The following is a 21879-nucleotide window of genomic DNA, read 5'->3' as shown; positions in this document are numbered from 1 at the left end:
CAAGATTAATATATCTCTACTTCGAGGTTATAACTACTCATTTCCGATCATTTAATCATTTTTTAATCCATGACAAGCCTTTGCCTCTTACTTCATTGTTATTTATTATCTTTAATATTCTTTTATGAGGGACCTTTTTGAAAGCTTTTTGAAAATCCAAGTAAATTATATCTACCGAGTCACCTTCATCTACTGTCTTATTAATATTTTCAGAACCTGTAACATGTTAGAGAGGCACAATTCTCCCTTACCCAAGCCTTGTTGCTTTTTCCCTTGACATTTATGTTGGACTTATCCAACTGTTCTAGTTTTAATTTGATTCTCAGTCAGTTTTATCAGTACAAGTTGTAAGGCTAACCAGTCTGTAATTTCCAGGATGTCCCATAGCTACTTTTCATCTGAGCAATGTTCCAGTGTTCAGGTATTGCAGTTAATAAGCATATACTATATGTCCTTGTCTCCACTGTTGAATTCTATATTTGCTTCTGAAAATTCAAATGATTTTCTGCACTTGAAGGATTGTTCTATAATTTCTTGTTCAGAGATTTTATGGGAAAGCAAAGTGTGGCTTTGTCAGGAAGTGAAAAGTGACTTTGGAACTGGCTTTCTCTCCTCTTAGACAGTTAAGACTTGTGCAAAAATATATATTTAACTTCTCAGATGATTCATCCTACTCTTTAAATTACCCTCCATCCTCTTGATAGCCTGGGGGACCTACAGCCACACCATGCATATGTCTTACTTCTCAAATATTTGAAAATAGCTTTTTTATTGTTTACTTTGATATCTTTGGCAATCTATTCATCATGTCATCTCCTTGCCCTTTTTGAGCCAGAGGGTCCCCAGCCACTGTGTAGATGCACAAGTAGGGTAGAAGGATACAAGAAATCTTCTCCTTCCCCTGTGCCTCCTGTATGGCATCTGGGCAAAGTCCCAGTCATTGTGCTTGTCAAGCATCCCTAGGGGCACAACGCGCTCCAGAGACAGCAGAAAAGAGGAGAAGGACTATGGTCACAACCTTCTTTTGTCCTGCCAGCAGAGCTGGACAGATACATAGGAGGAAGGAATTTGCATTATCCTGAGACACAATCCCTGCTGAAGTTCCCAGTTGGATGGGGCAGCTCCTCCTCATTCCTCTCAGTACAAACCTGTTCCTATCAGGTCCAACTGAGCCCTTTATATGCACTTTACCGTGGCATAGTTCATTCCAATTGGTTTGTGCATTTTGGGCAATATATCCATGTTCTGAAACCTATTTTTAGAGCTCACTGAAAATTTTTGTTTTCAGGGGAAAATTGGCTTCTTGTCTGAATGACATTTTCCATGGAAAGTGTCTGCTTTCCTCAAAAATATATTGATTTTTTCATTGGAGAACAGAAAATGTTTTGGTTTTCAGTATTTTTCAGCAGTTCGGGGGTTTTTTGATGAAAATATTTCTGACCAGCTCTGCTATTATTGTCATCCTCATAAACTAATACATTTTCCACTTAACTACTGGTGAGTCTTTATACACTTTAGAGTGCTGTCAATCCCCATAATTCAAATGTCATGAATCAGTCCCGCTAGTAAAAATGATATTTTAAAAAGATACATATGGGTGGGTGGAGAAAGGAGTGGATGGGTTGGCCTTCTGATTTTTTGAACCTTTAGGGGATACACAGAACACCTTTTCTCTACATCATGAAGTCTAGAAACTTGGTTTTTTTTTTAAAAAAAGGAAGATTCCTCTGAAGTAACAAAATTCTAGAAGCTGGGACTTTAAGAAAAGTATCAACTAGCATGAGACTCACCATAAAGTTGCAAGAGTTGGCAAAACAGCCCCAAAATACATCAAAATCCCTTATTTTGCAGTGTGCTTGCAGAATAGTCATTTGCCTCCAATGTAGCAGTAGCATTTTGAACTTTTACAGTTATATTGGAGGTAGAGACACTTTTTTTCCTATTTGTTACTTACAAGATACTTGTATCTCTTTACAGTGTTGCCTGGGTCTTCTAGGAAAGTGCTACTTGTGTGAAACAGGTCCATTTCTTCTGACTCCCATGCATCCATTGCTCATTATAGAAATATGTCTGTTTTCCAAGCTTTTGCTTCTTTTCAGTTAACCTACAATCACTCTCACAGCCATCAATTTTCCAGCTGAGTTCAGAGTATAGCACAAGGGAACAGTAGTTGTGAGAATGCTATCTCCACACCAGAGGAAGTTGCTGCCCCTTTATTAATATGTGTTTGGATCAATTAGTAGATTGCTATGTTGGATTACACCGTCAGTGTAAGTAGAGATGTTCGAGTCGAACAAATTGTACTGACATCATAGTTATTAGGAAAGAATATTTTTGCCCTATTAACTACCAGCAAAATGTCAGGAGGGCTTCAGACCCAGAGTTTCAGATCTGTGTGTGAAATTTTTCTTGCACCCAATTTACATGTTTACACCAGGAGAGCACTCTGTGGAGTAGTTGTCATTGATAGGTAAAGATATGGGGTGTGGCAGGCATGCCAAACCCGTGAAAAAAATGCAGAAATTGGGTTTGTTTTTGGCTTAATTGGCTTGTGAGTTGCTTGTTGGCTAGTTTTTGGCTTGCAGCATGTTGGGCTTGTTGCTTCTTTTTTTTTTATCAGCTCCCAGCAAGCAGGGGCAAGGGGCAAACAGGGGAGAGTCAGGGGTGAACAGTGGGCCTACCACAGACCCAGTCTGCATGATGGGGGGGGGGTAATCTAGTCACATAGAGTGTTGGGATTCTTAGGGTTTAACTTGTTTTGGCCTTGTTTTGAAATGGGAATAGCTTGATTTTTGGCTTATTGTGAAAGTCGGGGTGCTTATTTCCCGCATGAAAGTTGGCAACTGTGGTGTGGCTGTGTCACAGATCTAGTGAGCATGTCATTTGGTAGGTCCTTGTGAAGGGAATCCAAGCTTCTGCTGCTCTGCTTCTCTTGGTGTGCCCAGTTTCCCTGGGTCTCAGCAGGCTGCAGCACTATTTCCTCCCTTGTTTTCTCTGGCACATTTCCTGGGCACTCACTCTCAGTCTATGACCAGAAATGGAGCTCCTCAGTCCATCTCTTCTAGGACCTTGGATCTAGCATTGACTCTTAAGATAGCCCAGTTACCTAAATACGCCTGTAGCAGCATGGCTTGCCCCTTAAGACCTGGGGCAAGCCAGTCCTGATTACAGAATGTGCCACACCTAGGAGAAATCAGGAAACAGAAGAGACTGCAGAGGGTTTGAAAAATGGTTATAGGGAATGAATGAGCCCAGGGAAGATGTGATAGAGAGCTGCTGTAGTGATCAGGAGACTCCTGCTAGAGACCCTACTGAGAGAAAGGTTTGGGCCTGGAAGCCAGAACTGGAAGGCTGAACATCAGCCAGGTAAAATCTGGGAGTTCTTGGCCCAGCTCCTGCTAAAGAGAGAGAGAGAAGGATTTGGGGGCTTGGAAGCCAGAGGGCTGAAGAAGTTTGAGCTCCAGCCAGGTAAAGTCTGAAAGACTTTGAACTGAGACCTAGCTCTGGGAAAAAGGGCTGCGGACTCCCTACATCAAGAGGGAGAGTGACTAAACTAGTGTTGGGGCCTGGAGGGTCAATATTTAAGGACTCAATAAATGGGATTCAATAGGGGAGCATTTTAATTACCCATTGACTGTGAGCTAAGGGGCCCTGAAGAGGGGAGAAATTGGAAGCAGGGTACTGCAGAATGACCTGGCCATGAGGGTGTACTCAGGAGACTGTAGACCATGTTGCAAATCCCCTCTCCTAAAACTCCATGCCAAAGGTTTGAAGTTTCTGCTTATGGTTTAACTCTCTCAGGGGCATGCAGCAGCTGTGAAGAATATAATGTTCTTTGGACAGTGTAACAAATGTATGCTCTTTTATACTTAATCACTTAAAGCACAGGTGAGTACAAATTATACAAAACATTTAAAACTGTAATGTCCCCCCACATTTTCTAGCTCACCCTTCCTTTGTGAATCCTTGGGGACCACTGGTGTGCAGGAAGATAGGTAGGCAAGGTGTTTACTGCCTCATAAAGGCTGTATTGTGCTAGGTAGTCTCTCCCTTACCCCTGCTTGTGTGACTTTGCTCTCTTCTGCCCCATACTGCCTCTTTCTTTCTGGCTCCCTTTGTTCCTGTGTGGTTGGATTTAACATCCCACCGCCCCGGCTTCCTTTGTTCTGTCTTTTGGGTAACTTTCCATGGCTTCTACCTTATGCCCTCCCTCCAGGGAGTTAATCTAAAACTGGTTTTCTAAAGATGCAGCTTCACTTGGTGTTCAGGTGTTTGCACTGGAATAGGGTAATTGAGTCCTAAGCACTACCCCATTGGATTACTGTCTGGTGTGCACCTGCTATAGCACTGGTGGTAGAGCCACATACCTATAAGAACTCATAATCCAGCACTTTTTCATAATACAATTTTATAATTTTTACCAGAACTCCTAAATTTTACAGACAGCCTCAGTTCATCACAGACTACAACGACCAAAGATCATCCTCCATTTTGGATGGTAGGGCTTAGCATTACAAGGAAGTATGGGCTACAGTCACACCAAGCTCTGGTAGCTGTTATGTTAGGGTCATGTAGTGTACAATGATTTAGTGCTAAACACAAGCTCTCTGTGCCTTAGTAAGGAGAACAAAGAGGTACACCCTCTTTATATTTTTTTAAAAAAGATTTGAAACTCAGTATTTTGGTAACCATAGGGACAAACAAGAACTAAACCATCTTTTAAACTATTTAAACTATTTACATTTTAGAATCAGGTTTGGAGCATCCACAGAGAAAAATTAGTGGATGCTTAGCACCTACCAGCAGCCAAGCTCCCCTCTCATTCGCACACTGCTGCCCCCGCTGAACAAATCCTCCCTCTCCCTCCCCCTCCCATTGCCTCCTGCATGCCAAGAAACTGTTCAGCAGTGTGTAGGAGGCGCTGGGAGGGAGGGGTAGCAGTGGGACAGGACACTCTTTGGGGGAGGGGTGGAAAGAAGCAGGGTGGGGGTGGGCGGGGTGGCAAGAGGCAGGGCGGAGGTGAGGGCTTAGGGGAAGGGGTGGAGTGGAGGAGGGGCCTGGACCTGAGCGGGCATTGAGCGCCCCCCAGGAAAATTAGAAGCCAGTGCCTGTGTTGTGAATAAATATCTGAATACCAGAAATGTATTGCTCCAAATGCTGTCTTTGACACATCTCGACATTAGTCGTATTACTTTATTGTTATTCTAATCTTGTGACTGTATTTTTGTGGTGCCTCAAAAACATGTGAAGTCATACAAGGGGCTCCTGCACCCAGCTAGACCCGCCAGACTATATCTGACATTTTAAGATTAGGACACTGGAGTAGATAATAATGGGATGGACAGGACAAGTGGAAGGGGAGGAAAGAGGGAGGAAATAAAATTAAATAAATAAAAAAACGGTATAAATGTAAACCCAGCAAGATGCTTTCCAAACCTTTGCCTCAGTCACTAGCTAGTACATTTGCGTTTCTTCCTCACTAAACTTCATCTACTTAGACTGCAACCCCTTTGGGGAAAGGACCTGTTTTCTTTTGTGCTTGTGAAGTGCCTAACACCCTTTGGTGTGCTGCCACCATGTCAAGGTTCCTTCCCCACTCTGAACTCTATGGTACAGATGTGGGGACCTGCTGTGCTTCTGGTTCAAACCAATGATCTCTGGTTCAAAATGATCTCACCACTGCCATCATGTCCACCTTATTCATATCAGCTTAGGTTAAAAACTTCCCCAAGGTACAAACTTTGCTTTGTCCTTGAACAGTATGCTGCCACCACCAAGCGTTTTAAACAAAGAACAGGAAAAGAGACCACCTGGAGACATCTTCCCCCAAAATATCCCCCCCCAAACCCTACACCCGCTTTCCTGGGGATGGCTTGATAATAATCCTCACCAATTGGTACAAGTGAACACAGACCCAAGCCCTTGGATCTTAAGAACAATGAAAAATCAATTAGGTTCTTAAAAGAAGAATTTTAATTACAGAAAAGGTAAAAGAATCATCTGTGTAAAATCAGGATGGTAAATACCTTACAGGGTAATCAGATTCAAAACATAGAGAAGCCCTCTAGGCAAAACCTTAAGTAACAAAAAGACACAAAAACAGGAATATACATTCCCTCCAGCACAGCTTATTTTATTTTAAACAAAAGAAAATCTAACACATTTTCCAGCTAGATTACTTACTAACTTTACAGGAGTTGTAAGGGTTGCACTTCTGATCTGTTCCCTGCAAAAGCATCACACAGACAGACAAAACTCTTTGTCCCTCCCCCTCCCTCCAGATTTGAAAGTATCTTGTCCATTCATTGGTCATTTGGGTCAGGTGCCAGTGAAGTTATCTTAGCTTCTTAGCCCTTAACAGGTGAAAGGGTTTTGCCTCTGGCCAGGAGGGATTTTATAGCACTGTATACAGAAAGGTAGTTACCCTTCCCTTTATATTTATGACAGGGTGTTAGATAAACGAAATACAATAATCAGAAATATAGCTCAGCCTCCCTTCATATATGATGGCCAACCGATTGTCCTTTTCATTTCTTGACATTTTTACACTACATTTTATTACTTTATATACTGGATAAAAGTGATATAGGGTCCTAACAATCAATAGATGGTATCAGTAAAAGCAAAACATAAGAGAAGAAGAAGAAGATAGGGAGCATTAAGAAGAAGAAGAAGAAGAAGAAAGGTTTTGAGGACAGATTTACAATGAAGTAGAATCAGGAAATCAAAGGAGAGGGAGGAGATAATTAAAAAGAACTAGGTCTAGAAAAGAAAAAAATACTGACTGGTGAGTTTGTAATGAAGAAAAAAAATAATAAGAGGATTTTGAGAATATGAATCAAGGGAGCAAGCAGGAAGGCAAAAGACAGGCAGGAAAGACTAGTGTAGTCTGTAGCAGGACATTTAATATTGAGAATTGCATAAGCACAGGAATGATAGATAGCAATTCAGAGAAGTGAAGATAAGACCTGTGGATAGCAAGGTAAAATAAAAATCAGTCATGCTGCATGACTTAGAATTGAGTGAAGTACAATATTATCTCAGGGTTACAAACACCTCGGGAATGGAAATTGTTCATAACTCTGAAATTGTTTGTAACTCTGAACAAAACATTATGGTTGTTCTTTCAAAAATTTACAACTGATCATTGACTTAATACAGCTTTGAAACTTTACTATACAGAAGAAAAATGCTGCTTTTAACCACCTTATTTTAAATGAAACAAGCAAAGAAACAGTTTCCTTAACTTGTCAAATCTTTTTTTTTTTTAAACTGTCCCTTTATTTTTTAGTAGTTTACGTTTAACACAGTACTGTATTTAATTTTTTTATTTTTGTCTCTGTTGCTGCCTGATTGCATCCTTCCAGTTCCAAATGAGGTGTACAGTTGACTGGTCAGTTCTTAACTCTGGTGTTTGAAACTCTGAGGTTCTACTGTAGCTGAGGTCATTTTTGAAAACCAGTGTGCATAACACTGTGGAATTCAAGGTGTTAGATAAATTAATGCACCAGTATTTCTGTTCCATCTAAATAAAGAAATCTGCAGATAATGTAAAATGTTTAGAAGTTATCTGGAAAGTTTAAGTAACATGGGTAACAGGGGTTGGAAACCTTTATGATATTGGAGTTCTCTCAAGTACTTGAATTTACCATGACCAAAAATTGAAGTAGTGGTGATGGAAAAATAAGTACATGTTTTTGAGCAGGTTTGATTAAGGTTCACTAGAAGTGCCATGGCAGTTAGCTCCCGTTACACACCAATAGGAGTCAGATGCCTAAGTGCTCAGCTGCTACTTGTGCCTTTGAAATCTTCGGGCAAGAGGATTCTCCTACAAATGCTTCACAAAGCCAACTTTCAGATTTATCGAATGATGTATTCTTCAAATATGATACTTTGACCATCTGTATCTGTGACATAAAATATCCATTTCTAAGATACCTTTTCAAATGCTTCCAAAATCGATACTGAAAAAAATTATATTTCACATATTTCAAAGCAGCTTATCAATACTGAACAAAACATTTTGTATTTCTATGTAATTAAAGAAAATCTTTGTTGCAGCAGTATTTTGCTGTTTAAAATAAGCTAATAGAAAAAAAAATTAATGTTGTAACAGCTTATATTCTCTGATAAACTAAAACATCTGTCTTCTATTGGGTACTAAAGATCACAGAATCGATGCAAATTCCCCTAGGTTTTACCCTGGTCGATGTAGCATCAGGACTCAATAGAGCAAAGGACCCAATATTACAAACAATGAATTTCAGTATAGCCCTTACTATAGTATGTCCTGTAGTAAGTTTTTGCAACTTCAGACCATGATGTCATAAACCCCAATTCAGCAAGGTATTATTTTGCTGGGAGGTTGGCAATCACACCACCTCACTGTAGTTGTTGGGTGTGACAGCTGCATTCTGTTTCTTCTAAACAAGTGAACAGTTAAATGCTTTGTTTAGTGAAAGCTGAAACCGTGGACCATCACTCATGGACTAGACCACATGGAAACCTGGGAAATGACTTGGCATGAGTCTAAGTCATTTCCCATGGATCGGATAGCAAACATAGGGGATTGATTTGACTGCAGCTGAATGTCTCTGCTGTGAGAAAAGCTACTGAAGCACTACCAGAAGTAGACAGGCCAGCAAAGAAAGTCTTGAAAAAGGGACTGTCCCAGGCAAAATGGGACATATGGTCACCCTAGCTGTTGACTTCAATAAAACTTCTTGTCCTTAAAGTTGGCATATGCTTTAGTACCTTGTTGAAGTGAGACTATAATGTACTGGTAACCTTTTCTATATGCTTTAAAAAGATAAGAATATTAATAAAATATGGACTTCCCTTTATGCCATGGCAATTGTTATAGAAACTTCGCTTTTCACCACCAACTCCAAATTCAGAGTTTCTTATTTTTCTTAAAATTCTATGAAGATACAAAAAAACTTCTATTTCTAATGGAAAAATAAATTGTGTGCATGTGTTTTGTTTCATTATGTGCTATATTCTAAAGGAATCTTTGTCTAAATATTTGTTTATATTATAAAGGATTAATATAAATAAATAACGCAAGTATATAGGGACAAAATTAGAAAGGCCAAGACACAAAATGAGATTAAACTAGCTAGAGATATAAAGGGTAACAAGAAAATGTTCTATAAATATATTAGAACCAATCGGAAGCTCAAGGACATGGCAGGCCCATTACTCAGTGAGGGGAGAAAAACAATAACAGACAATGTGACAATGGCAGAAGTGCTAAATTAATTTTTTTTTCAGTTTTCACCAAAAAGTTTAGTAGCAATTGGACTTCTTACATAGTAAATGTCAATGAAAATAAGTTAGGATCAGAGGCTAAAATAGGGGCTGATGAAGTTAAAAGTTACTTAGACAAGTTACATGTCTTCAAGTCATCAGGGCCTGCCTGATGAAATACATCCTACAATACTGAAGGAGCTGACTGAACAGATATCTGAGCTATTAGCGATTATCTTCAAAGAGTCATGGAAGATGTGATTGCATGGAAGATTGCAGAGCACTGTAAAGGGCAAATATAGTTACAATCCATAAAAAAGGGGAATAAGGACAGCCTGGTAATTACAGACCAGGCATCTTAACTTAAGTACCTAGAAAGATAATAGAGCAAATAATTAAGCAATCAATTTGCAAACACCAGTATGGATTTGTCAAGAACAAATTGTGTCAAACCAACCCATTCACTTTCTTTGACAGGGTAACAAGCCTTGTGGATAGGGGGAAGCAGTAGATGTGGTATATCTTGACTTAGTAATGCTTTCAATACTGACTCACATGACCTTCTCATAAACAAACTAGGAAAATATAACCTAGAACCACTGGTCTAGATAATACTTAGCCCTGCATTGAGTGCACTGGACGGGACTAGAAGACCTATGATTCTATGATTGTTTGACTTTAAAAAAGTCATTTGAAATCTGCCTTTTAATTTGTACAGATTTAAACCTTCTAGACTAATTGAATAATGCATGCAGGTTGGAAAGGAGTTATTCAGTATCTTGTTTTAAATTCAGTGAGAAACTATATGTTGGCATTAAAACTGCATGACCAGTTTTTTTATAGGTAATCATTCTTTTCAGTTGTAAACTTTCAAATTAAGTTTTTAAAACTGCTTTTTGTTGGAAGGGGAGAGAGAGAGAGAAAACGCGTTGACACAAATTGCATTATTGAATGTCCATTAAAATTAAACCAATTTTTTTTAGAAAAAATGATTTTTTTACTTCTCAGCAATACACAGATATCATCCCTGACTTTTTAAAACTTTAGTTTCATTAAGTAACTTCCTATAAGATAAGTTTCAGCAGATCAGCACCAAATTTTCTTAATTTCATTACAGACTGTAAATTAAAATTAATGAGGCTGACACCCACAATTAACAATGAAAAATGCAGATTGTTATAATTACTTAAGCAATAGCATTGCTTTACATAGAAGACTTAAGGTGCTCCACAAATTATTTACAAGTGTTACATAAAACACAAAAAATGACAATTTCAATTTATTTTGTCAATATAAAAAACAAAAATCCTTACTAAAACCTTTCTCATTTTGGAATCTCTCGCTATGCATAATTAAGCAAATTTGATTGCAATTAAGCCTGGCTTCTACAGTGGAGTTTTAATTAATGCAAATCTGGCATCTACATCTATAAGATTAATTTTAGTGAATTAAAAGAAAACAACAAAGCATGTTTGAAAGTATAGTTGTATTGCTGAAAGAAGAGAATGCAAAATCTTATTATTTTTCAGCCTTCCATGTAGATAGCAATTGACTTAAACTTTAAGGAAGGATATCTTATTTAGATTTGCTGTTTTGCTTTTCTTTGCATTATTAAAGAGGATCATAGAAATTACACAAAGCATCTAGTAAGAGATGACTTAACAATGTAATTATATACACTTATAAGGAGAAACAAACTATAATATAGGCTAAGAAGGGGAGCCACCATAATACTGTAGAAAACTTTAAAGAAGATACTCATCACTGTTTCTCTTATTAGGATTGGAATATCCTTAGTATGTGGGAGCAAATTTTATTTCACAAATATTTACAGAGATATAACAAAATATTCATATTGAATGGAGCAGAAAAAGGTATGCATTTCACTAATGTACACTCTTTAGACTTAAAATCACTTGAATTTAGCCTAATATCTTTAAAGAAGAGAAAAGTATTTCCCAGCAATTCATTTTCTTTCAATATATCCCACCTGCCTGCATTCTTTGAGTTTGAGGGTTCTGCTTTTGGATGTTAAATGCTTTTTTATCTCTTGGAGGCAGTGCCATTTCTAAGCATATGATTTTATTTATTTTATTTTGCGTGCAATAAAACAACCATATGGAAATGGATCATTAGAGACAGCATTCGACACTGCATTAAGTATTATAATTCTCATAGATGTGTACAAGAAGGTAGCTAACCCAGTGGCTCTCAAACTTGTTCTGCCGCTTGTGAAGAGAAAGTCCCTGGCAGGCTGGGCCGATTTGTTTACCTGCCGCGTCTGCAGGTTCGGCTGATTGTGGCTCCCAGTGGCTGTGGTTCGCTGCTCCAGGCCAATGGGAGCTGCTGAAAGTGGCGCGGGCCGAGGGATGTGCTGGCCGCGACTTCCAGCAGCTCCCATTGGCCTGGAGCAGCGAACCGCGGCCACTGGGAGCCACAGTCGGCCGAACCTGTGGACGCGGCAGGTAAACAAACCGGCCCGGCCCGCCAGGGGCTTTCCCTGCACAAGCGGCGGAACAAATTTGGGAACCACTGAACTAACCAATTGTTCCATTAAATTCCTACACTCAATTGCCAAAAGAAATACAGCAGATCTAAGCAGTCATTTATTCAGCCTCAGAATACTCAAACTGTTGTCACAATTTTATGTTCCTCCATTTCTTGGGGCATGATTGTTTTCCTACCTTATTCTTAAGGATGTCTGACTTTTTTCCCACATTTATAATTGTCTATTGGTGAGCTCTTGCTTCCTTCTCTAAGAAATAGCTGAAACATTCTTAGGGCCCCGTGATAAATGAAGGTGGGGGGGAGCTCCCTTTTATTGACAACCACCCAGTCAGTTAGCTACAAAATCCTTGTTAGTAGCTGTTCTCTACTTGCTTTACCTGTAAAGGGTTAAAAAAACCCATAGGTAAAAGGAAGGGAGTGGGCACCTGACCATATGAGCCAATGGGAGGGTTAGAACTTTTTAAAATTGGGAAAAAAATTTCCCTCTGTCTGTCTGTCTGTTGTTCTCCAGAGAGAGGGGACAGGGCTGGAGCTATGCTGTAGAAAGCTGTGGGCCAGGTATGAAAATCACTAGATCATAAATAGAAACTGCTCATTTGAAACCCCCAGATAGGAAGATGTGATTAGGTTTATTTCTTCATGGCTTGTGGACTCCTCTGTGCTAAACCCCAAATGCTTTGGTTATGCTTGTAACCATTAAGTTGGACCACAAGAAAACCATTCTTGATGCTTAATTATTATATTTACTCTTTTTAAACCTAGCAATAGCCTAAGTTCCAGATGTATTTTCTTTCTTTTAGTTTTTAATAAAATTTACCTTTTTTAAGAATAGGATTGGGTTTTTGTGTCCTAAGAGGTTTGTGCATATGTTGTTTAATTAGCTGGTGGTAACAGCTGATTTCCTTTCTCAGCTGTTCCCTGGAAAAAGGGGGTGGTGGTGAAATGGTTTGAGCGTACCCCACAGGGAGGAATTCCCAAGTGTGCCTTCCTGGATTCAAAGGGTTCTTTTGCATTTGGGTAGTGGCAGCATCTACCCATCCAAGGTCAGAGAGAAGCTGTAACCTTGGGAGTTTAATACAAGCCTGGAGTGGCCAGTATTAATTTTTAGAATCCTTGTGGGCCCCCACCTTCTGCCCTCGAAGTGCCAGAGTGGGAAATCAGCATTGACAGGCTCTGTGGTACTTGTGTTTAAGAATGTAAGAACTATGAAGTTCTCACATGAATTTTGCTGGAGGTAAGTGATCCAAGTGTGAGAATCCTGTGAGAAGTTAAAAAAAAATTACAAATAATTAAATTTCCCTTCCCAGCCATCCCAGTTCCCTCTGCTAGTGCTTCCTCCTGTCATCTAAAAACCAGGAATCCCACCTTCCTTGCCTTAGATATCTTCTGGGTGGCTGAGGTCCTCATCCTTGGTGGTCACTCTCCTTGCAGGGACTTTGATGGGGGCTTCCTTAATCTACAAATCAATCTGGCTATTGTTTGGGGAGGCCAGGAAGAGATCTGGAAAACACTTCTAATCTAACTGTGATGGCTGCAAAGCTTAGCTCCCTGGGTGTAGACTATTATTATGGTTCTTGTTAATTATTATTTCTGAAGTACCATACTATGGGAGTGCATTAGAAACATAACAGAAGACAAGGGTCTAGCATGAGGATCTTATTCTACTTTAAACACATCAGAGACGAAAGTGTGGAGAGAGATGAAACATAAAATGTCATGTAATTTGGGTTATTTCAAACAATTTTTTTTATCATGTGCAGTTTTCTTTTTAATTTTATATTACATCTTTGTTTACTTGGATATGAGGCTCCTAACTCTGCTAGTGATCCACAAAACAGCGGAAGATAGGTGTTCTGCTGCCTAAATCATGGGCAGGGCCCAAAACAAAGCCAGGGGAATCCTCCCTTATAACTGTTAGCTTAGTGGGAGACCCCCAGTTCACATCTCCTCTCCTCTTGAGGGGGAGAAATGATTTGAATAGGGAACTGCCCCTGCTCAAGGGAGTGCCCTAACCACTAAGCTATGGAATATTCTGAATTGCAGCTGTGTGTGGGGGCATGGGGTGGGAAGGCTCCCCCAATCTCTCCTATTGAAGTTGTTACACTTTAACTAAGTAATTGAGTCACTGTAAAAATTTTCTGGCCCAATTACTATTTAGTTATTCAAAGACTAGTGGTTAGTGTACTCACCTGACAGGTGGCAGATCCCTCACAATAATAACAATACTTACCATTTAATTAGAGGTCAACGCGTTCAAAGCATTGTCTCGATGTTCTCTAAGCCTCACAACAACCCTGTAAGATTGGGTTAGTAAGAAATATTGTCTCCTTTTTACGGATAGGAAATGAACAGGTGAAGTGACTTGCCAAAGGCCACACACTGAGAAAACCAGGAACAGAAGCCAAGACTCCCCAGTGCTCTCCTCATTCCTACTTCCAGAACATCTGCTGGGATAGTTTGGCCCTGTGTTGTTTTAGATATGTAGCATTGTGGGTGAAGCTTCATCTAAGACTTCTAATTGCTCAAGCCTAGTGAATGATTCTCAGAGTTAGGGGAGAATTTAAGAGTAAGACATAAATAATAAAAACACACAAACTGGAAACCAGTTAAAGAATAGGTAGATGATCTTATGCCAATTATCATTTCAAGAAATTGGATTAAAAGTATTTTTGTGATTCCATATATTGTGCAGACTTGCTGAGAATGTTTTGAAAAACTCAACCTAGAAAAGAAACAGCCTAAGGCAATCAAGCACCTAAATTCTATTCAAAATCCTAGCCTTAGTTTATACCTGTCAAACATATAAAATAATAGAAGTCCACTGAGCTGACATTTCCTGTTTTATTGTTCACTGTGCATTGCAGAGATATTGAGAAATAGTTTTTCTCTTGCAGTGACTAAAGAATTATGTAGGCCTTTTCTGAGTGACTAAAATAAGTGGAGATTTTCTGAGTCTCTGCCAAAATCTATTTTTTTTGGTCATTATTCTTTAGAAAATAATGCACCAGCAGGTTTGGAGAATATGCAAACTATGACATTTGAATGAACTTTACTTAAAGGGACACTATCAGCCCTTCCAAGTCTCTTGGATTTCCTGGGACATCTCAGCTTTCACCTGGGTTTGCTGCTGTATTCTAGAGTTCTGCTTTCCAGTAGGAATACTTTCCTCTCATTGGAAATTGTTCTTCTTCTTTGCCTATGCACTGATCAGAGCAAGAGAAAGACCGGCTAGATGGGAGTAATACTGCCAGAGCTCCCATTAAGAAGCGAAGAAAAGTGGAGTAAATGGATGGGGAAGAGAGCAAGTGGGATTGAAGAGGTAACATTGAGGTGAGTAGCGAAGGAGAGAGAAAAAGAGGAGGAACTAAGAGTGGGATGAAAAGAAAAGCAAGGAGTGGGAGAGAGAATAATGAAACAATCGTGTTCAGTTATAAGGGATAAGACATAAAACAAAGGAAAATATGCTCCTTATTTTAAATACAGATTGTTAATTATCTAGTGTCTTAGAGGTATAGCGTTCATGACTTTTTAGGTCATTAATAAATGAAAATTCAGTAACTTATTTGACAACTACAGTTATATGTCCAACCAACATGGAAAAGCTAGGGCAACATTTTACACACTGGGGAGATGCCAGTTGTGGCTCAATCGCTAAGGTTGAGTTGTTTTGCATTTAAAGCTGGGATTCAATATTTAACTATGACAAATACAGCATATCCTCCCAATAACTACAGCACTCACATTGAATATAGAATGAATTTACATGTAAGTTTGTGAATTAGTTTTTGAGAAGGGCAACTTTTTCTATTGTTCTCCATGGGACTATGTGTTCCTTTCCACTTCCTGACAGCATAATGAGCCACCACCTTCCTTGGCTTCATTCTGACTCAGAACAATGAGAGGTGGAAACAATTTTGAAAGAGGACAAGAGTTTGACTTCAGTCCCATTGAGAACACTAGAAGATGGTGGCTATTTTGAGAGAAGGCAATTCTTCATGAATTTCTCTGAAGATGATCCCAAACGTCCAGGATGAGATTGACAAAGAGCTTAGGTTTCTAACTGCTACTTTAGGTGCCTACGGAGATTCCCCAAACCACTGCTCAGTTGCCTCTTAATCCTGTAGGAACCTAAAATTGATTGCCACCTAAACTTTTGCTGTAGAAGTTTCCTGCTCTTTGCAGCCTCACAGCAGGTGTCCAGACGCCTAAGTCCCAGTGCAAAGTACAGACTGGGAGAAGATATGTGTTCCTTCACCTAATTTGCCTGGGGGCCCGGTTCAGTAGGCATATTCAAACCTTGCTTATTGGATTGAGCCCTTATAGACAAGCTTACACGAAACAGCTGTGGGAGGAGGACCTCCCTCATAACTTTTAGCCCAGTTGTTAGGATACTCGCCTGGGTTGTGGAAAACCCAGGATCCACTCCCCTTGCTCCAATGAATTTTTAAATTATTTATTCACAGTGGAACAGCTTTAACGGGAGAGAGTCAAGTGGCCTCCAATATCACAATATCCTACAGCCAGGTGGTTATGGCACTCACCTGAGAGGTGGAAGATCCCTGGTCAAATCCTTTCTCCTCCTCAGTTGGGGGGGTGGGGTCTGAACTAGGGATATCTCTCTCATCTGAGGTGGTATCATAACCACTGGGCTAAAAGTTATGAGAGAGGTCCTTCTTCTGAACTTGCTTCTTGCAAAAAAACATTGTAGGCAACTAATGCCAAGAGGGGGTTTGCAGCTGAGAATCCCAAGAGGATGAGAAGTACCTCCCCACTGCCTGGATTTAGGCTCTTATCTCTGATTGGGGTGGGGCTTAGCATCTCCCATTGGCTATCTGAGATAAACAGCTTTGTAACATTTTGGCTTTTGTGAATCTCAGTCTAAGGTGCCTATCTCTCCCCATTCATTGTATAGGGAACCTAGGCATCAAGCCAAGGCTTTGTGAATCACAGTGATTTTCCAGGAGCCTAAAAGTTAGGTGTTGCCATGCTGAGCATCACCATACCTAAGTTTCTTTTTGAATCTAGCCCCCAGTCTCTGCTGGTAGATAAATTTTCAGTTATTAAAAAATAATGACAAAAATGGTCATCAATCCTAAATACTTCTATTCAGAAGCTCCTCATTCAGAAGCTCCCAGTTCTGCTCAACAGAGTGGGATGCTGGCAAACTAGGATGTGTGTGAGTGCAGAAATGGGAGTTGGTGTGTGCAGAGGAATATCAGGGCTAGAAAGAAGGGGGCATTTGGTATGTCTATGCAGGGAATGGAAGGAGATGCAAGAATCAAAGGACATTTGGAGAACAGAAGGAAGGGGGGAAGTTGGAAAGTAGTTGTGTACTTCAGCAGCTTTTTGCTGCCCTAGTGAAACAAAGGAGATGTAAACCCCGGTTAACTGACCAGCATGCTGTACTTTTTGCTGCTCCAGAGTGGCAGAAAGTAATCACAGTGTACCAGTGAATTTGGTCATAAAAATTAAACTAAAAAAATGAAGCTTGGTACTTTGTATCATTAAAAATATTACTCTGAGCTTCTTGTTTAGTGTTCACGTATGAAATAATTAATTTTTAAACTGAACATTGTCAGATAAAAACTACCTTAAGATGGAGCTAAGGTTAAGAATACATGTTAGTAACTAAGGGTAAAAAATACATTGCAGGGATGTAGTGATCAAAAGGGGTTATGTTAAGATAGAGAAATGCAGCATCAGGGCATTCAAATAACCTTAACTCTCCCCTGTGACACAATAAGCAAAACAATGAAAAAATCTAGCGTGTCTTTAGAAATTGGTTTATCTATTTTGCGACTACATACACTAAAATGTGTTAATCATAATCATATGGTTACTGCGTGGTAACTGCAATATTTCTGCAATTTAATTTACTCCAAATTATTGATATATACTCACAACCTAGACTAGTGTCTGACTAGATTTTGGTTTCTCCCACATTTTGTCTCATATTGATTGGTTTGGTAATTGAGATATACGGGCACTGACTTTTTTGAGCCTAGAATAACACAACACTCCCACTGGGAAGTTCTTACCTTCTGAAGGTCTAGGAGTCAAAATTACAGCTGGTGCAATTGTATTAAAATGACTGGAGGTGCACCAACTTATGAAAGTGACAAATTTGGACGTACAAGTTCCATACACCTTTTTAGCCAGTTTTGTTAGGGCACCTTGAGATGTATGTATGAAGACTTTTTTTTTTGTAAATTCTCATAAGGTTGCAATAATCTGAAAAGAAAAAATTCTGAGAGACCACTGTTGAAAGATGATGAATCTGGACTCATTTTTTTCATAATGCCCTGATCGATAACTAAATTAACTCTTACCTCATCTCCCCCTTCAATGCAAAATAATTGCTTTTGGTTATATTGTGTGACTTCTCCTGCTTGCCAGGTTAATCAAATTTAAACTATAAAAACATTTCCAAGTGCTCTTGAAATAAATTTTAAGGTACTATACATATTTAAGGGATCCTATTTGGAGGATTACTTAAAATTATATTTTTTAAACATGTCTCTTATTCTATAGAGCAGTTTCTATTTTCTTCCTATGATGCACACTCTCACTTATCCACTCCACAAAAACTAAAGCAATTACAATCTGTCTGAGAACAATAAAATGTTTCAGTTGTGAATGACACGTCCTGGATTTCGGCTCTTTAATAATAGCTCTCTTGGCTCCTGGATTTGTGTGGCTTGAATTCCTCTGGCAGTTCAGTGGCACAAATGAAGACAAGAAATGAAATACTGCTTACCTTCCTCATGCGAATAATCCTGTTGATTTCAGTGGATACTACAATGCCACAGTGCTAAATATGGTCTAAGAATCCAAATAGAATAGATTGGGCTTTCCCATCTAGTGGTTCTGATGCAATACTCATGAAGTATTTGAGCTTTTGCTTACTAGGAATGTGGTGAGCATGTAGGGTGATCAGATGTCCTGATTTTATAGGGACAGGCACCTATATAAGACGAAGTCCCAAATATTGGGACTATTACCTCCCACCACCATCTCAATTTTTCGCATTTGCTGTCTGGTTACCCTATGAGCATGGAAGGCTTGGTTTGCCATATGTTGATTCTCTCCTGACAAGCTAAGGATAGCTTCAGTCTTAAGATGACAGTGATAAATTTGTAGAAGACTTCTTGTTTTGATGCTAGAGTTAGTGTTTGTAATAGATAGAAGCAACAATTTCGAGAGCTTATATTTTGAAAGCTTTCAGATGACTATTGAAAGTACAGTAAAAACATTAACATGCACTTAATATTTAGTTAACATTTCTGGAAAGGCTACATTATATTACTTTTAAATATAGATATGATTAAGTAACACAATGTGGACGCTTCTAATACAAGGAGTCACTAGATGTCACTCTGGATTCCATTATTTGCTATTCAGATGATTTCTACTGCTTTTGTTTTTCTACTACCCCCCCAACCCTTGCCCCAACATAACCTGAACAGACAATGTAAAATGTGCATGAATAACTCAGAATTGCTGACTGAGTGTCAATTTTCTAGTGTGTGACTTCTATTGATCATTCATTATTGACATGAAGGTCTCCAGCGTCTTTGCTTTTCTCTTTAAACTCTTTCTCAGCTAAAATTTCCAAGCAACAGAACAGCAAGACCTTGAAGAATGGGATGATTCAGGTCTCATAGGATGTTTTACAAAGTACTTTGACCTCAGGAAGACATCAGAGGTACTTTTTATAAAGACTCAACAACTGCTCTGAATAAAAATTTAAACATTGGGGAAAAAAAGAAAAATAATCCATTCAAATTGAACAGCTTTCATTAACATATTCTTAGTTTAGCTATAAATGACAGTTTCTGGCAAACATACTGAATATTTAGCTTTTTTTAAAATGTATTCATTTCACTTGCTTGTAACCAGTAATATGTAAATAGTATTTTCATGGTGACAAATGACATGCAGTACAGTATGCTATGATCATGGTTTGTGGATTTTATTTCTTTTAGCTTTGTATATATTAATTAAGTATACACAATCAGGGCTGAGTGCAGAGACACCTAAATAAACAAATGACACTGAAGAAAGGTCTTTCTGCATACTAATCATATCCTACATCTGCAAGCAAAAGCTCTATAAATCGATTTGCTCTTTCACATCAAAAGACAAACAGTGATGCAAGTCAGCAGTTCCTTTGTCAAAGTCACAGAGATTGCCATTCTTCACAAATGCAGCTCAGCAGAGCTGGATTCAGCCATTTGACGATTAGCATTATTGGCAACTCTTCAAAGAAGATTCATCAAGTGATTTGCAATTGGATTGGTTACCATTCTTATGATGCTACTCCATGAAATTGAACTAAAAATTGACATTTCAGTTCTTACTCGGAGGACGAGGTAGCCTCAATGAGGAAAAGAAGCAACCTAGTTCCCAAGAGATTGAGTTTATCTGTAGTGACTCTCACATGGACTAGGTTATATATGGCTGAAAATGGAAAGAATTGGAAGTGTGGGGTGTAGTTCTCCAAGTATACAGGGGAAAAAGTGCATAATTGAACCTAAATGCTTATTACTGTTATTGGAGATGTCAAGTTGATCATCTGGACAACTGTGCTAACATACCTTCTTCAGGCCCACTGCATCAGACTGTAAAGAATCTCACTGACAAAGAGGAAGATCAGTATTTTGAAAGCATATACTTTGCATACAAGGGTATGGGTCTCTGGAGAATAGCTATCAAATGCTTGTTTTAAAAGAGAAAAATGGGACACATATTTCTGTGTATGTGTAAGCACCACACCTAGGGGTACTAGCCATGTAATAAACTGCAGAGCTATGTGATAAATTAAATGTATCATGAAGCTTTTGCTGAACTCACTTGCATTGTGCCATATCTTCTGGGACGACAACTAATATTCAAACTCTCTGAGCAATTTCAAACAGCTTCCATTAAAATAAATAAATAAACTGCTAAAGAAATGAGTCCTTTGCTTCTTTCTATATGGAAGGGATAGCTCAGTGATTTGAGCATTGGCCTGCTAAACCCAGGGTTGTGAGTTCAATCCTTGAGGGAGCCATTTAGGGATCTAGGACAAAAATTGGGGATTGATTCTGCTTTGAGCAGAGGGTTGAACTAAGATGACCTCCTGAGGTCCCTTCCAACCCTGATATTCTATTATTCTATTCTAATGCTGGATCTGGTTCTTCTCGTCCCCTGACAGAGCCCCAAAGAGATAACTACTTTGGGTGGGAAGTCTAGCCCCAGAAATAGTGAAGGGATGGGACTCAGTATAAAGAGGTACTTAAAGGAGTGAAGATCGTGAGTGCTTTGCTCACAAACAGCTCTCCTGTGTGTAATGTAATTATTGCTTCTGCTGAGTAATGGAACATACCAAACCCTTAAGGGTGCCAGAAGCATGCCAGGTACATCATGACTCAGAGGCAAGTGCTGTAGGTGCTTCTGCAGTGAGGCCTTGTAGGCACTAGCCCTGCGGGGTCCCATAACTACTCAGGCACTTCATTAAGGGAAAGTAAGGCTGGCAGTAAAGGGGAAGTTTGCAAATACTCTAGATACACATGCTTAAACAGTTACAGTTCAACGTGTGCAACAGTGGTAAATGTTTGGGTCCCTAGGGCAATCCAATCGAGAGTCCAGGGATCTTCAGGCCTAGTGCCTGGGGTGCCTTTGTAACACCGACAGACCCCGGTCATTGGTGGGTGGGATCGAACCTGGGATCTATAAATATATCGGAGGGATAAATACAAGAGAGGGAGAGGAATTATTTAAGCTCAGCACCAATGTGGACACAAGAACAAATTGGTATAAACTGGCCACCAGGAAGTTTAGACTTGAAATCAGACAAAGTTTTTAACCATCAGAGGAGTGAAGTTTTGGAATAGCCTTCCAAGGGAAGCAGTGGGGGCAAAAGATCTATCTGGTTTTAAGATTCTACTTGATAAGTTTATGGAGGAGATGGTATGATGGGATAATGGGATTTTGGTAAGTAATTGATCTTTAAATATTCAGGGTAAATAGGCCAAATCCCCTGAGATGGGATATTAGATGGATGGGATCTGAGTTACCCAGGAAAGAATTTTCTGTAGTATCTGGCTGGTGAATCTTGCCCATATGCTCAGGGTTTAGCTG

Source organism: Dermochelys coriacea, chromosome 1 (genome assembly GCF_009764565.3).
Source record: "Dermochelys coriacea isolate rDerCor1 chromosome 1, rDerCor1.pri.v4, whole genome shotgun sequence".
NCBI classification, from domain to species: domain Eukaryota; kingdom Metazoa; phylum Chordata; order Testudines; family Dermochelyidae; genus Dermochelys; species Dermochelys coriacea.
This window is presented reverse-complemented; position numbering follows the sequence as displayed.